The sequence below is a fragment of the Coturnix japonica genome, chromosome 3 (assembly GCF_054131305.1).
Source record: "Coturnix japonica strain WE chromosome 3, WE-NBRP24, whole genome shotgun sequence".
NCBI lineage: Eukaryota > Metazoa > Chordata > Aves > Galliformes > Phasianidae > Coturnix > Coturnix japonica.
This window is the reverse complement of record NC_140665.1, coordinates 58,576,592-58,593,504: the sequence shown is the minus strand read 5'-3', so window position 1 is coordinate 58,593,504 and position 16,913 is coordinate 58,576,592. Positions and strand designations below refer to the sequence as shown.

The window sequence follows — 16,913 nt, the reverse complement described above, 5'->3', positions numbered from 1 at the left end:
TGTCTTTCATAAGATCTTTTCATCTCCTCAAAATATCTGTTAGGTTACAAATGAAGAAGTGTTTATAACTCAAATGCCTGTGTCCGGACCTGATTTTACTTTGAAATTTTGAATTGGAATTAAAACCACTCCGAGTTCTGATTTCAGCTGATAAAATAAGGCTTTTACTTTTAGTTTTCATCTTAGATATTGAGGCTCAAACATGGATTCGAGGTGACTCATAGGACTGATCTTAAATAGCCAGCTAGAAAACTAGTTCAACCAAAAGAAAGTCCTGGAATACTAAGAAGGGAGGAATTGCTCAAGTCTTTCAGACAAAAACCTTGGAAACATCAACCAAGCACAAATTCCTTCCATGCCCTGAACTGGAATCTGAGAGCAGAAAAAAAAAAAAAAAAAAAAAAAAAAAGAGCATAATATTTCTGAGGTGAGCTCTCTGTTAAACATTTCCCAAACTTCTTTCCACTGGAAAAATTCTGCAGTAAGCAGAAGCAAGTGGATAAAAACAAATGGAATTTGATTAACCAAGTTCTTTAAGCATCTTTGGATATCCTAGCTGTGTCAAAAACAATTTTCACTACAAATATGGCCTAGAAAATAATTATAATGTATGTTTGCATGTGCAAAATGTAATGAAGTGGATCAGCATTAAGTGTATTACTTCCTTTTTGCTGATTAGATTTTTTCATAGTTAAAGGAAACAGATTTGGTGTGCTATGATACATAGCCTTCAACTAAATAAAATGCACTGCAATAACATTCAATAGGGTTTTTGCATGTGTGTTTAAGTAATAGAATTAACAGCTTGCTACATTATATAAAGCAATACCTTTAGAAAAAGAAATAACAGAAGATTCAGGTGTCAAACCCCCAAACCAGTAAATCTGAGGAAAAAATTGTTTAGATTGAAACAAAGAAGTCCCTCTAGAGCAGGCAGCAGCTAGAGAATTCCAGTATTTCATGTACAACCATAGTAATCATCTTTTGTACCATCAGTTTACACAAAATGACTTGTAATACCCAGGAATGGTAATTCCAAAACTTCCAGTTTTTCTGCTATTTACTTTGTTTGACTACCCGTAAAATGTGAATATTTTGAACTATAAAGTAGTAAGTGTATCCAGACGATTATTTATTAACAATATCCAGCTGAGGAGCACTTTGATGGCAGAAAGCAAACCTTTTTCAGTATACACATGGCCAGATCCTTTTCATATTAATAGAGTTTGACTGCACTTCTCTAAGGCTCCCCTACAGCGCAGCAGTAAAACACATTTTTCATTTAACAGCTGGACATGCCAACATGTCTTTAAGCATACTTCAACAAATTCACAACACACTGAGCATATATAATCTAAGTCAAGTAAGTCCAGCTCAAATGTAAAATGACAACCTTTTGTTGTGGTGGCACGTGAGGAACAGAGCTGGAGGAGAAACTCATTTCTCCATCAGCCTGTATTACTGGAGACTCCCAGAAACCCTGAATGTATGCTATCTTCTTCTGGGTATCACATAATTGCCATCCTCCCAAGGACTACAAACATCTTGGATGCACGCTAGCAACTTGCATCTTATTATTTCCCTGTAGTTTTCAGAACTTCTCCAGAAGAATACTGGGAGACAGTATTGAAGGCTTTGCTGAACGCTAGGTAGATTGCTGTTGGAAATGATATATCTGGTATCACTTGGGATCCAATTTACTGAACTGACTTCAGATACTACAGTGCCCACCAAGTGGCCAAGTGTCATTCAGATAGAATAAATAACCCGTATCCTGAATTCCCAGCCTGGTTATTAGTTCTTGATATTTCCTTGCACATACGTAAATTAAGACTCAGTACTGCCTACTTTGCAGTGCCATACTTCATTCACCAATTTGAGAGATTACAAAAGGGAAACAGGAATCAGAGCTACAAAGTGTATAGGTGCCTGGCACAATCAAAGGGCTGCTATCCTGCCATACAAGTAGTCCAACAGGGAATCCCACATTAATGTAGAAAGAAGTCCACTGCCTCCACATTCTTCTGATACATACACTGGTGAGAATAGCTACTGAATGGAAAGGATGCTTAAATATAGGCAAATTGACATTGTTCTTTATATCAGGATGAATTCTACCACCAGTTAACTAGCAGTGGTTTAGTCTCTGCCCAGACTGAGAAGTCATTTATCCTTAGTGTGAGGAAATATTCACTTTAAAAAATAATAATAATGGATTATGTTGCTCACTTGAAACTAGTGAATTAAATATTGTTATCAAGGTCAAGCAACACACGGCAGCCTCTATTCATACTAACAAAGCATCCTACCTCAAAAGCAAATCTAGTTTCAGTAAACAGAAATTCTACCTGATACTAGGATAGATGTAGCTTATGGGAGGTAGGATGAATCCTTTTATTGAACACGTACCAGTAGAAATCTTACTAAAACCTAGAAGTCTACTAAAACAGGATTTAGCCCAATGGATATTTAGTTTCAGAAATGCAAAGGAGCATCATTCAGGCATGGTTCAGTTTCTACAAGGTGGTCAAAAGATTTGATCAAAACCTCTTCACTGATGCTCAAGGCATTCGTAAAGACAGAAGAAACCTTTTTTTCAACTTGTACACAGCTACTAAGTTCAGCTAGAGAGAGAAAGATGTCCACTGGGAATCAGTAACTGCTCCCTAACTTCACTGTTGATGACTTCTTGGTATTTGAACCTCAAAAGTTTATTTGTGGTGCTGAGCTTAGAGAAATGTCTTTTCTTTATCTAAGGAATGCAACAGGCATCCCATTGCCTGTCTTTCTGCATACATGTATATACACCAAGCCCTACTCTCAGTTCTTCAGTCTTTCTACCCCCTGTATCTTGGGTCTTTTTCTACTCAGGCCATTCTATGATTCTATGATCTTTGTGCCTTTACCAGGGCACTGGACATCCCTAGGAAAACACAGATCCTATTAAATTAAACAAAACAAAACTCAACACATAAAAATCAACTACAAATGTTTGGGATAGCAAAACAAGTCAAATTGTGCCTATCTAATTTATTTTCCGTATTTTCAAATTGTGGTGAACATTTGCAGTTGATTTGCAATATTATGACTTCATTTACTGTATAGTTTTAATTGTTTGTCTTACATTTAACAATTGCTACACATTGTTGTCTCCAGCTGCTTATCCTTTTATCCAAATTCAGAGTCGACTTTGAAGACAGTCTCACTGCTTTAAGATACAGTTTATTATTATAGCTGCCATGGATATGCTTTGCTAATGTATGTCTTTTTAAAGGAGAGATCAAGATTTAGCAAAATATATGAGATAATTCCTGTCTTTGTTTAAACAGATCTAACCCCTCAAAGCATATTCCTATTACAAGTACACACATTTACACATTTTTATGTTTGACCTCAGCGTAACCGTATGGAGGAGTGCAGCCCTTCAGTCAGGTAATGAATGTAATACATGATAGAACACTGTAGTACAGTGTTTTTTCTGGCACGAGTTTGGGATGACTGCACTCATTAAGAGGGAGCTATTATTAAAGAACACACCCCCAGATTAGGTAGAAGAAACCAAAATAAGCAATCTAATTCATGCCTATGAAGATACTAAAGTTATTTTAAAGGTTAGAAATTTTATAAATATACATGCATATTCTTAATATATAAAACAAATATGAAGGTCATATAAAGAATATTCAAATGACAGATACATGCATGTAGGAGAGGATATATTTGTGTACAATATAAAGGCAATAGGAATCTTCTTGGACCTGGTCTTGTTTTGTGAACAACTACCACAACATGTTAAATTTCACTGTTACATTATCATTTTGATCCTGAACTTTATGCACTCCATGGCATCTCTCACATGACTAGTTCTGTTTTGCAGCAAATGGCAGGTTTGAAATAGCTGGAGTCAGATTTGCTTTTTAAGACTATAACACTTTCAGCGCCATTGATTAGAAACTGTTGCAATTGCTACTGTCTGCAAAAATTAACCCACTGTGTGATGTAAAACTATAGTATTCACTGATAAAAGTAAAGAAAAGCCAGAAAATACTCAAAGGCTATGTTTAGCAGAGTTCAAAAAATAAGCCAAACCATGATTTCTGCAACCAGTTTTCCATCAAGACAACATCTGTTCTCCAACTGCACACCAGTTGTGATATTTCAGACTCTGATAGAAAGAAGCCTAGCTGAACTATCTGCCACATCCTGACTGAGAATATCATAGGATGTTTGACAGAAGATGTGGGGAGGAAATCATGGCCACCTGCAGTTTGGGATTTGCAGACCTCTATTAACAGTGAGCTTCAGTGCAGCAATATAGAACAAATCCAGTGCCTGAAAACAGTGAGGCTCAATCACAGCCTTGGGTTCACACTTTAAACTATGTGGACTGCTCCAGAAGCAATGCCTCCTATTTTATTATGTTGGTCCATAACATCAAAAACAGATGTTGATAGTATGGCAGTAGAGGCTAAGCCTGCCCACAAATATTCTACTACATTTTGTTGCCATGTGATAGATAGCAGCAGAGGGGCAGTCTGAAGAAATGATGTCTGACTTGGAAGTGCAGATGAAGCAAACAAAGGTGTGTCACTGAATTCCTCCATGCAGAAAAAAACTGTGGTCACTAACATTCATTGAAGTTTGCTAAACATTTATGGAGACCAGTAGTAGATATGAGCTCAGCAAGGCAATGGATGGTGTGTTTCAGCAGTGGAGACAGTGATGTGGAAGGCGAGCCTAGGCAAAATTATATCCATCAGTTCATCCATGTAAATCAGAGGATTATGACCAGAGAACTGCGTATGGAGCAGATTGTTGGCTTCAGTACCTTGAAAAGGATGACAGCAATGTTTAAATATCATGAAGTTTTTGCAGTGAGTCTCACACATGCTCACACAGAAACAGAAAGAACACCACATGCAAGTTTTTTGGACTTACTGAAGCTGTACAAGACAGCAGGTGACAAGGTGCAGTGCCACCACTATGAGCCAGAGTCAAAACAGAAGTCCACGGAGAACTGACAAGTGAATTTCCTATTGAACAAAAACCTCCAGCCCTCCAGCAGATAAAATGATATGCACTGTCTTTGGGGGTAAGAAAGATGCGATCCTCCTAGACTTCCATTAATCTGGGATTTTATTCCCCCATCCCTAACTAGACATTCAGAGATGTGAGAGGAGTGAGAAATATCCCTTTCACCAAGGAACATCAGAAGGTACAGTAGTCGTCCCACATAAATTTTATAGGTAGCTCTTCCCTCCATCATTTAGACACATTTACTACCTTTGTAAATGAAAAATATTTTCTGCAAGTCATCATGTTCTAGGGTGCAGGGGGAGAACTGCTCGTCCATTCCTCAAAACTGAGAGGAAACAAGAAATATAAAATAAAATTGAATAAACAGTCCTTTCTTACAGATATCTTTCCTCTGCTCTACGGGGAATTGTTTTCTACTCCACTCTGAGGATCATAGAAGATCTAAAGGATAATTTAAAAGCAATTTCCTATTTTAAAAGACCAATAGCAATGAATAATCTTTCAGGTCTGTCTCCCTGTGATGTCAGTAGAGACAGCTTTCTTCTGTGTTTCAATTGTGTACCAAGATTAATACTGGCCCACTATTATAAAACATCTCCTAAGCAAATTAACATTCTGAATCTTGTTTTTCAGTACCCAGGATTCTGAATGTCAGCCGGCAAAGAAATGTAGAGTTTATCATCTGATAGTTTAATTAGCCTAGTTTTCTTTCTTCCATATATTCCAATGTGTACATCTACATTTAGCTGCACATTCCAGGCAGGCTTCTGGCCAAGAGATACTATACTTACTTTATCAGTCTGTGAAAATACGTGGGGTAGGTGAACAGGCTCAGCAGCACAATGGGAAATACTAAAGGAAGGTAAGAAAGACTTATGCAAGGTAGGAAAATGTAAACATAAAATATAGAAAACACAGAACTAGGGTAGGGGAGGAGGGGAGGAAAAAAAAGAGTCAGTGAGAAAAGGAGAGCTCTGTGTTGATCCCAAGTGTCTCAGATCTATGCAAGGAAATAGCTGGTCCACAGAATTCTCCATTCCTCCAATGAATCACAGATCATTGAGATATTTAAACTACATATTTTATATTACCATGAACTTTCAATTTCTTTGTACTCTCTCATTCTTGAAGATTAGGAAATTATTTCTGCTTTTAAAAATATTGGTTAGGTCGCATAGTTCTTGACATCACTGCTGATGTTTGAACATAATATAAGGTTTCTCAACTCCATAAACAAAAAGATAGAATAGGAAAAAAAAAAAGAAAGAACAGAAGGAAGAACTCCTTGGGGGCTTTGGGGGTTGCAAACATGATTAATGGCTTCTAAAAGTCTTTTGAATAATAGCTATTAAATGATGCCACATAAATTCATTTATACTCTTGGCAGGTAAGTGTTCCCAAAAGATTCCTGTTCAGTGCTCCTTCTTTACAGGACAGGAAGGTTCACAGAATAAAGAATATTAGCTCTAGAGTATGTAAATCACAAATCTGAAATGGAAAGAAGTACTTGTTTTGCAAAAAGACCTTGATCTCTGTAGACGATAACTGTATTTTAGTTCTAATAGCTCTTTCAGCTGAAAACAAACTGCGTAATGATGGACTATAAACCTCTGAGATTTACATGCTAATTCCTTTCCATTTATTTTCCATTTATTTATTTTCCAGTCACAGTGTCCTCCTGTGCTCAGTGCTGGAACCACTTCTGTTTAACATCTTCATTGATGAAGGGATTGAGTGCACTCTTGGTAAGTTTGCAGATGACACCAAAGTGGGAGGGGGTGTTGATCTGTCAGAGGGAAGAAAGGCACTACAAAGGGACCTGGATAGACTGGATCGATAGGCCAAGGTTAACGGCATGAGTTTCAATGGGGCCAAGTGTCAGGTCCTGCAATTTGGTCACAACAACCCCAGGCAACCCTTTAAGCTTGGGGAGGTGTGGCTGGAAAGCTGCCTGATGAAATGGGACCTTGGTGTGCTGATGGACAGTTGGCTGAATATGAGCCAGCAGTGTGCCCAGGTGGCCAAGAAGGCCAATGGCATCTTGGCTTGTATCAGGAATGGTGTGGTGAGCAGGATTAGGGAAGTCATCCTGCCCCTGTACTCGGCATTGGTGAGGCCTCACCTTGAGTACTGTGTTCTGTTTTGGGCACCTCAGTACAAAAAGGACATGGAGATGCTGGAGCAGGTCCAGAGAAGGGCAGTGAGGCTTGTGAAGGGCTTGGAAAACCAGCCCTATGAGGAAAGGCTGAGTTGAGCTGGGGCTGTTCAGTCTGGGGAAAAGGAGGCTGAGGGAAGACCTTATTGCTCTCTTTCAGTATCTGAAAGGTGCTTACAGTGAGAGCAGGGCAAGTCTCTTCTCACTGGTGACAGGTGACAGGATGAGGGTAAATGGCCTCAAACTGTGACAGGGTAAGTTTAGGTTGGATGTTAGGAAATGCTTCTTTAAAGAAAAGGTTGTTAAGCATTTGAATAGGCTCCCCAGGGAGGTGGTCGAATCACTGTCCCTGGATTTGTTTAAGATGTGGTGCTCAGAGATATGTTTTAGCAGAGGGTTGTTAGAGTTAGGGTAAAACGGTTAGGCTGTGGTTGAACTTGATGATCTTTGATGCCTTTTCCAGCCTGAGTGATTCTATGATTCTATTTTAACCACATGTTCACTGCGTTTGCTGAAGGAACTGGTTCCCAGCAGTAGTTTGTACCACTTTGTCATCCAAATAAGATAGGGAAATCATCACCTCCTGTGTCAACTGGGTTCATACTATGGGTGCTCAGGAGAAGCCTCATGACCATCAAGTCTGACCTCCTCTTTGGATGGGCCATAGCCATTCCTCCAGATCGTTTTATGAAGTGTGATTGACTTACAAATAACATTCAAGCATTGAACTGGAGTCAGGTGATGAGACTTCACTGTGCCAACACACCCACATTCTGCAGCAGCTGTTTCAGAAGACAAAGGGTATAGCCATAGGGCCATGAAAATAACTGTGTTGCAAGGATATATATATTACAACATGCATTACTCATTAAAGGAAAAAACTGAAGCCCTGTTAATGCTCAATATCAGTTCTCTTATAATTCTGCCTTAAAGAGCTTTGCAATTGCATACAAATATCTGCAAGACAATAAATAAATGAATAAAAATTGCAACAAATGAGAGAGTACCACAAAATACAAGTGATGTGACTAGATATACACTGAAATGAGTTATTTCCTAGTTTATATTTGGTATTAAGTTTATGGCACAACAGGTACATAACAGAGTTGAGAACATCTTGATGTACAAAATTTCAAGTGGCTTCACTGTTAGAATTAGTATTTTCCAGAGTCATCTGAAATATGGCCCACAGCAGTTTTCTTTTTAGTGGTTCAGTGTCATGCTGAAGGGGTAGGAATCCTTTTAAGATGTCTGCAAATGGATTTTCTTATGCAGCAGAAAATGCAAGATGAAGCAGGTAGGAAAAAAACATCCAGATATGGAAAATGCTGTTTAGTTGTCTTTTTTTTTTTTTTTAAATTATTTTGTCACAGGAATTCTTATTTTGCCTTTCCCCTGAAATGTAAACTTTTAAAATATTTCAAGAATTTCTTGACTGTATTTAAGTACAAGTGAATGAGCCAGATGCCTGAAGGAAAATGTTAAGTATTTAAATCTGTTTTATATTCTCTGCTCTGAGAGTCATTCTCTTCTCATGGCTCTTGCAAGGTACAGTAAGGGGAAAAGATAACTGTCCAGGGTTGAGTAACAGATTCAAAAGATTCAGAACTTCAATATCAGCCTTTGAACTGTAAAAGCAAGCATATTTTTAAGCATAACCAGTTATTCTGGCCTGAAAAAGAAGTACAAGATAGGAAATAAAACATATTTTTCAATCACAAAAAGACAAAAGTCCTACAATAAATAGCATAGACTTGACTTTTAAAATGTATTTATTTTATCAATATTAACGGGAGAAAGTATTGATTTCATGTGTAAGTAGTTTCATATCTGTGATTTTAAGGTGAAAATCAACTGTACAATTTGTAGAGACAGCAAACACAGGCAAATTTTCAGCATATGAAATCTGTCCCAAAGTTTTTCCGTGTCTTCCAACTTCATATTTTGGTCTATACAATATATTACTGTCATGGTTTTGTAATTTTGTAATTTTGCTATCAGTATTCCACATCATAACATCATGTAAAGCATGGATAATTTCACCGAATGTACAGTTCACAGAAGAAGACTACATATCTCAGATGGTCTAGTGGTTAGGATTTGGCGCTCTCACTGTCGCTGCCCGGGTTCGATTCCCGATCAGGAAATGTCATGGTCAGGGAACCATCCTCTGTGAAGTCCTCTGGGATATGTAGTCTTCTTCTGTGAACAGCACATTCGATGAAATTATCCATGCTTTACATGATGTTATGATGTGGAATACTGATAGCAAAATTACAAAATTACAAAACCCTGACAATTACCAACTCCTTCATACCTTATCATTTTGGCATCAGATTTACTTTTAACTCTAATAAAGTACAGTTTTGTCTCCCAGATACCTAAACTAGACTAAGGCAGGACATGCAAAATAGGTGTAGTAGCTACCACATTTCGAACTGGACACATTAATTTCAAACTACAGCTCTTAAATAAGAAATTAATTGGAAATAATCTATTAAAAATAAATTTGCATGGTTAAAATTTCAGCAGAATACTCTTAAAGCTGATAAATTTTCCATAGTTTTTTAGTGAAATGAAATCTGATTGGAAACTGATTATACATAACACGAAATTGTTATGTATTTCCTGCTAATTGGTGAAATCATCTCTCTTCTTGGGACATCTGTATACCAGGATTTGGCAAATTGATTTAATTTATTAATATTTATGTTTTATTACTTCAGATATTTTGACATTTTAATGACAACGTTGTAGTATCTGTTATTTTATAATGAAGTAATTTTTTTCTTTTCACAAGTTTCCTGGTTAAATTGAATTTGATGCCATTTCTGGCAACTCTGCTATGCTGTATAAATCTGGCCTTTAAGAACAACTACTCAATCCTGATTTTGATCTCAGAGAGAGTGTTTTTTTATTAGAGAGAGGAACAGCTTGTTACGCCTGTTTCAAGAAGAATAAAGATGTATCATAAAATGCAGTCTGCACCACTTCTGATGAAGTTTATGCCTGTTAATGATGTGATTTACCTGTTAATTGTTCTGTCTACAAGGTTGTTAGTGAGCAGTTCCTTCTAGGAAGCCTTGATAAAGCAAAGTGATTTATATTTGGACTTCTGCTATCAAGCTTTTGGACATTAAATGCTTGTAGGAAAATGACAAGGAAAAAATAGCAAAGCTGTGTTTATTCCATCTTTCTGAAGAGGATATTGTAAATCAGAGAGGGGAAGAAGATGGTAGGAGAGAGATCTATGAGGCAAGCAGGGGAGAGAAAGCTCTGGAAAGGTCTGCTAGCTCTGGAAAGAGAATGGAAATTCAGATCAACAAATACTAATATAATAATAGTGAGAAACATAGCAGTATGTTAAAATCACAGAATCATAGAATCATAGAATCACCAAGGTTGGAAAAGACCTAAAAGACCATCCAGTGCAACCGTTCACTTATTACCAATAGCTCCCACTAAACCAAAAATAACAGGTTTTACTCCCAAGAATGGGTTAAATTAAAGACCAGTTACCATTCAACCCACGTTAACCTCACAGAAATCTCTGAAATACATTTAACAGGACAATGTTTGTTTAATTCCTGTTTGTTGATTTCACATCTTCCCTCTTCAGCTCTTACTGCATTCTACTTTGGGGACATTGAATAATTCTTTCTGTTGTACAACTGGAGTAAAGACAGTCCTACAATAGGACATGGCTCAGCAGAAGACAGACAGCTTTCCTGTCTGTGAATTCCACAACTCATTTTTATTATACTGTGAAAAATAAGACTAAATATAGTCAGGATTAACTGAGAGAGGAACCAGCATTTCCAGTGTAGCTTCTTAAATCACAAAGAACCAGAGGGGAAAGCACCTTTAAATAAACAGGAGAGTTCTCACTTTCACTCACCTGATTTGTATTCTGTTTCTGAAAAATAATAATTACAGCAATAGTCATGATGCTAAATGTGATGCTCCTCCCAGGAAATATTGCAATGCATGGAGTCATATGGCAAGGAATCTCTTCATAAAATATTGGTTTTTACTTTTGGCAGTGTGATAGTTTTAAAACAATTTCAGAAGCAGCTACTTTGTTAACACAGATTATACTAAGTCTTCAGCCTGAACTTGTACTTTTTTATAATATACACTTGAGGAAAAGAAATAAAAAACTCAAGGCAACAGTATCAACACTGGCTTTATGGGCATGTACACAAAACCACATCAATATCTCTTCCTACCTTTGGCTCAGTCTACATTCTTGCTTCAGATTTATACAGCAGAACCTGCACAGACTCAGTATGTCTGCCTCACACATATCAGAAATGCATGTTTTGTATGGATCAAGTTCATGTTTATCTGGGATCTTCCAAAGTTTTAAGGCATATCTCACAACTGCCACTTTGTTATTGCTAAACCCTGGGATGAGTATACATTTAATTTTACTTGAGTTCTACCTTAACCACATTAACCATAAATTAAATAAGAATGGATAACAGAATTGCATGACTATCTCTAAATGGAAATTTGCTGTGAGATAAACAGTAGCATTTAAAAAAATGTGTTCACAATCATCAACATTATGAGCTATGTACCATGAACTCCAAGTACTGAACCGCACAGCATTAAAGTCAATGAAAGTATGATTTCTAAACCAAAAACACAATCTGAGTGGTTAATTGTGAGGTAAAGGAACAAGGAAGTGAAAGGTACCCTTCATAAGCAAAAATGTTAGTCTAAACAAATTTCCAGGTTCCAAAATGGCATAACTCAATTCTCCTGCCTAGATTTTCAGCAGTCTCAGCACAATACTCTCCTATATATCCATCCAAAAATAGGTTTAATTTTGCTCCAGATTTAAAAAAGGATCAAACTCAGCGAGACTTGAACTAGATGCAAAAAAAAAAAAAAAAAAAAAAAAAAGTTGTCTTGATCTTATTTTTACTTGTGCCTGTTGATTTCTGTTTTTGGGGAAAGAAATAAAGTATATTCTCAGTAGATAGATTATAGAATATATACATATATATATGTTTCTGAATTGAAAGTGCCTTGGAATACTAATAAAAAGAGAACCTCTAAAAGTCCAAATAATGTACTAAAGAACCTAAGTTAATATACTCCTATAAAAAGACCTAAACCATTTTTTTTGTTTGTTTGTATACATAGTCACTGTGCTCATCTGATGAACATGCGCACTGTTTAACCTGTCTTGAAAGCTCTGTGCTTCTACATGACTAGTTGTCCTACAGCTGATCTCATTTAACAAGCAACACCATAGGAAAGGTGAGAGAGACGTTCACAATAAATCTCACAGATAATCAATGAAAGTGACAGGAAAAGCTGATGGATGCTGTCCCACTGAAGAGAAAAACAGTAGTAGTACCAGATCACTTGAAGTTGTCAAGTGGTAAAGTTGCAGCTTTCATTCTTGAAAGGCAGGGAAAATCATACAGTAGCTGAAAGCTAAGCATCTTCCCTGATATTTTTGTCATTAAGGAGGACCTCTTCATCCACAGTGTTTTGTGCATGAATCATGTGAGATGACTAACTACCAGTGTCGTCAGACCTAATATGCTACTAAATTTGTTTTATTTTGCTTATTTCCGTTATGTCACTAGTAGAAGGTTTCATTTGGAAAGACTGAATGTATTCAGATTCTTACACAAACTAATAAAATCCTTTTCTGCTAATGAGTAGGGTGACAATCACAAAATAGGGGCAAATACATGCTACCTCAGAGGCTAAATATTCAAGACTGTAACCACTTTATATTGTTTACAGATTGCAAAATCACTGCAAATTGGCTTAAATTAACTATATTTCCATGAGCTTTTGTTCCAAATTAAATTTAGCATAGGAAGCACAAGATTCCACTTAGAGTTTTAAATGTTTCAGGAAACTTAGAGATATTAAACTGAGTATGATAGTTAAACTTCTTTAGCACTATTCATTTAACCATAGAAAGCTGAACATTCTGCTTGCATAGTCAGTGTAGATCAGACATTTTTTTTATAGAATGCATTATATTTTCCATTGAGTGAGTTTGTCTGCATGTGTTTATCTTTCTTTGCATGTTTATCTTCAAAGCATTTTCACATATCTGAAGATATATAGTGTTGCACACACTTTTATTACACAGAAACTTGGTTTGTATGCTACAGCTAGCTCAATGTACAGATCAAATTAACAGCTACTTCATTAAAATTCTGGTAAATATGTACCTGGAACAAATTAATGTTTACGATTCATACCTCTCAACATAGACAAAAAAAAATAAATAAATTTTTAAAAAAATTACATGCTGCAAATCACAGAATTTTAGAATCACCAAGGTTGGAAAAGGCCTCCCAGATCATCTAGTCCGACCATCCACCTACCAGCAATATTTCCCCACTAAACCATGTTCCTCAAATTTTTTTTAAATCACCTTCAAGCACAGAGACTCAGTCACCTCCCTGGGAGAGGCTGAGAAAACCTGAGGAGGTTGAGGACAAGTGGGACAGTATTCCTTCTTCACTGCCAAAATCATTAGTTAAATAGCAGCAGAATGCCTTGTAAAAAATCTTTTAAGGAGACTCTGGAGCCTACTGCTTTGAATTCTCACCCTGAATCCTGTATCTCCTTGCTCAGTTTTCATCATTAGTTTCTGGCTCTTTACACCCTTTACGCTATTTTCTGGCATGGCTCTACTGCCTCTTCCCAGTTCTGAGTTCCAGCTCTGCCTTCATGGTGCCTACTGATGCAAAAAGTCACTTTTAATATCGGTACAATGACACTTGTAGGAACAGTCTTCCTGGCACAAACTTCCTCTACTCTTACAAAGTCTTCATAATACTCACCTCAAATATCAATGGTTCTCCTTGCAGACCTTAGTACAGACATAGCACATGAAGTACATTTCAACAAAAAGGATGGATATTTATCGTATTAAAGGTGTTTTATAAAGTTCCAGTTCTAGATATGATGGGGCTTACTGTTTTTCCACTGGCCTTTTCAAACTTCAGCTATGTTTTTCCGTTGACGCAAATATTTATACTTTCTCAAATCCAAGATGAAATACCTTTTTTGGTCAGTGTTACTAACGTTTGATGGCACCGAGGGTGTCCACTGAACAAGCACATGCTGCCTTTAAAACAACAGTCTGTCTTATAAACCAACTGAGTCATCAACAGTATCTGCAAGCATTTCTTTCCTTGAAGATATAATTTAACCAGCATGACTCCCTAACCAGGAGAAACAAGAAATATTTTTCAAGTAACTCCCATTTTTGATTCCACAATGGCTGAATCTTACTGATAGAATAACGGAACAGATCAAAAAGATGCATTGCAGAGGACCGGGCTTTTGGGAGGCTCCTGCAAGAACACGCAAAACCACTGGCTGCGTTAGGCTATGACATGTTGGCCTTGAGCTGGGCCCTGTCCAAGCACACCTTGCCAGCTCTCCTGAGAGACTGCTGATCCATGCGGTCACTCCACCTTCAGGAAGCCTTTCCAAATAGGAATGTAGGTTTTTACCCTTAGAAAGTCAAGTTAGCAGAGCCTGTCAAATAAACAAATCTGCCTGCAGCCTCACGGTGCCAGCACTGCATTAAATGTTAGACATAACAACATTTTTCTTCTAGACAGCAAAATACGCTGTCCCTCACCAGCGCTCAGCACAACTGGCTGGGTTCCCCAGGGTGCTCCCACCCAGCTTGAGCTCCCAGCACACCGAGGAGGTCAGCATCCCACACTGCTGTGAGGGAGCATGGAGCCGTGGGCAGCTTCTGCAGCCCTGCACACTCCCCACTGCCTTCCTGGAGCACAGCCAGCCTCAGGCTGGGCTCTGGAGCTGAGACTGCCAGGCCACCCGCCTAGGTGAGCTATGGTCACAGATGTACACATACCTTAAGCCATTTCTTGCACCTACACCACAGGAAAATGAACAGAGTGGAAATGTTCTTGATTCTGTGAACTGCAGCAATGCTCTGAGCTGGAGTAGTTTGGTATCAGTCTTCTTGCTTTCTAGCTTGCAGCAACGATGTTTTAGACAGAATTTCACAGGGTATGATTTGCATGTTCCTCCCTTTCTGGGCACCAATGAGCATGTAGGATATTGCTTTAAAGTACATAGCAATGGTTATTAGGGTAATAAACTCTAAGAAGAGGCATGCTCTTCTCTCTGATTTATTCACTCAGACTGAGTTCTTTTCAGTGTCAGAAAATACGCTTCCTTCAATCTCTCAGCTCTCAGAGACTTGTCAGTATTTTTTTCTGTAATGAACAAAAAATAATAGGAATTTTCAAGCTCAGTTTTCACTTGAGTGTTATCTGCCTTAGCCAAATTGCAGCTTGGCAGGAATATGTGCCACCTTTATGGAGTAGGAGACAGAGCAAATAATGCTGACTCAATTGACTTAAGACCCTTGGCCCTTCTCATCAACATCTTATCTCAGAGGTCCCTGCTCTCCCCCAACACTTACTCTCCTTCCTCTCCTCTCCTCATGCCAGTTCAGCTCCCCTCACACAAATGTGGATGAGCTAATGAGAATTTTGTTGGCTCAGAAAAGCAAGCAGTGCTTCAGCTGCACTCAGAGGCACCTAGCTCAAGTCTCTACAGTCTTCTACTCAGACACAGGTAGTAATTTGTTCAGCTGATTCTCTGAAAGTGAGATGCCTCTAAAACTGCCAGCCCTTCTGTTCCATGCAACATTCCAGCTGAACTTTTACTATGCTTTTTGTCCAGGTTATTGTTTTAATTCTGGAATGAAAAGCTGGTTGGTCAGATCTTGTTTCTTCATTACTTTGTGCATTTTTTTATACTTCAAGATCTGTACAGTATGTTGGAGGGACACGCTGCATTCACGTTTTGTGTCCTTTCTGTACTTTCCTGAAATGAGCTTCTTGGCACGCAAAAGAAAAAGTCAAAGAAAAGTGTCTCATTGTTTGGAAAAAAAAAAAAAAATAAATGCATTTATTAAGTGAACTATTTATCCTTTTTTTCCCCTCTGAGTAAAGGTTACTTTTTTGGCCAAATATCATGTCATGCAAAAATAGGCATAGAAGCTAACTAACCTGCTTCTGAAATAGTACAGTGCATATTAGGGCATTGCTACTAGCCCTGCCCTGAGCATTCTAGTTCATGCAGTGTTTTATTGCTCTTATGAGTCCTCACTTTCACAAGAGAAAGTGATCGACCATTTCAATCCTTCTCATCTGCGATATGCCTTAGACTTTCCAGATCAAATCAGCAGCTTGCTGGTTTGTTTGCCACCACACTGGGTCTCAGATATTCCTAAGTTATCCATTGGATAATATTTCAGCAAACATGATGAACACAAGATTTGGATCTCTACTATCTCTTATGTCCGATCTTTCTCATTAAGGCATAACCAGGATCTCCTTTTCAAACTAATGCAGATTCTCAGTACATGAAATACATGTAGATGCCTGACCTGTCCATCCATTACTCTGCAGCTTACATTACAAGTAAGATGTCAGTTTCTGCTACTACATAAGTAGTGGGTTTAAGTTTTCAGTCAAACTGCTGTCATTAGATTTCGAACCACTTTGTCCAACTCTGCTATTTTGAAATTTTATGAGGTAGAAACCAGGTAGTTATTTTGGAAAAAAAAAAAAAAAAAATTAAAATGATATTTAATTTTCATACTTTTTTTCCCCACAATTAATTTTTCTGATTGCACTTACCTGCAAGCATGCCTATGAGTCTACATATTGTGTCTGCCATGTCA

At 37.7% G+C, this 16,913-nt stretch overlaps 1 long non-coding RNA gene across 5 annotated transcripts in view; it reads right to left on the bottom strand.

Annotated features, from left to right (window-relative positions):
• LOC107311904 (uncharacterized) overlaps window positions 1-15,188 on the bottom strand; it is a 46,043-nt gene extending 30,855 nt beyond the window's left edge. For 4 of the 5 annotated variants that reach the window (XR_001554289.3, XR_001554291.3, XR_004306750.2 and 1 more), the window contains exon 1: window positions 15,069-15,188. This is a non-coding gene — a long non-coding RNA (uncharacterized LOC107311904). Of the gene's footprint in view, window positions 1-14,019; window positions 14,323-15,068 lie in introns of those variants that run through there. The other variant, XR_014944098.1, reaches the window with a different exon arrangement.
• Between the last annotated feature and the right edge of the window lie 1,725 nt (window positions 15,189-16,913).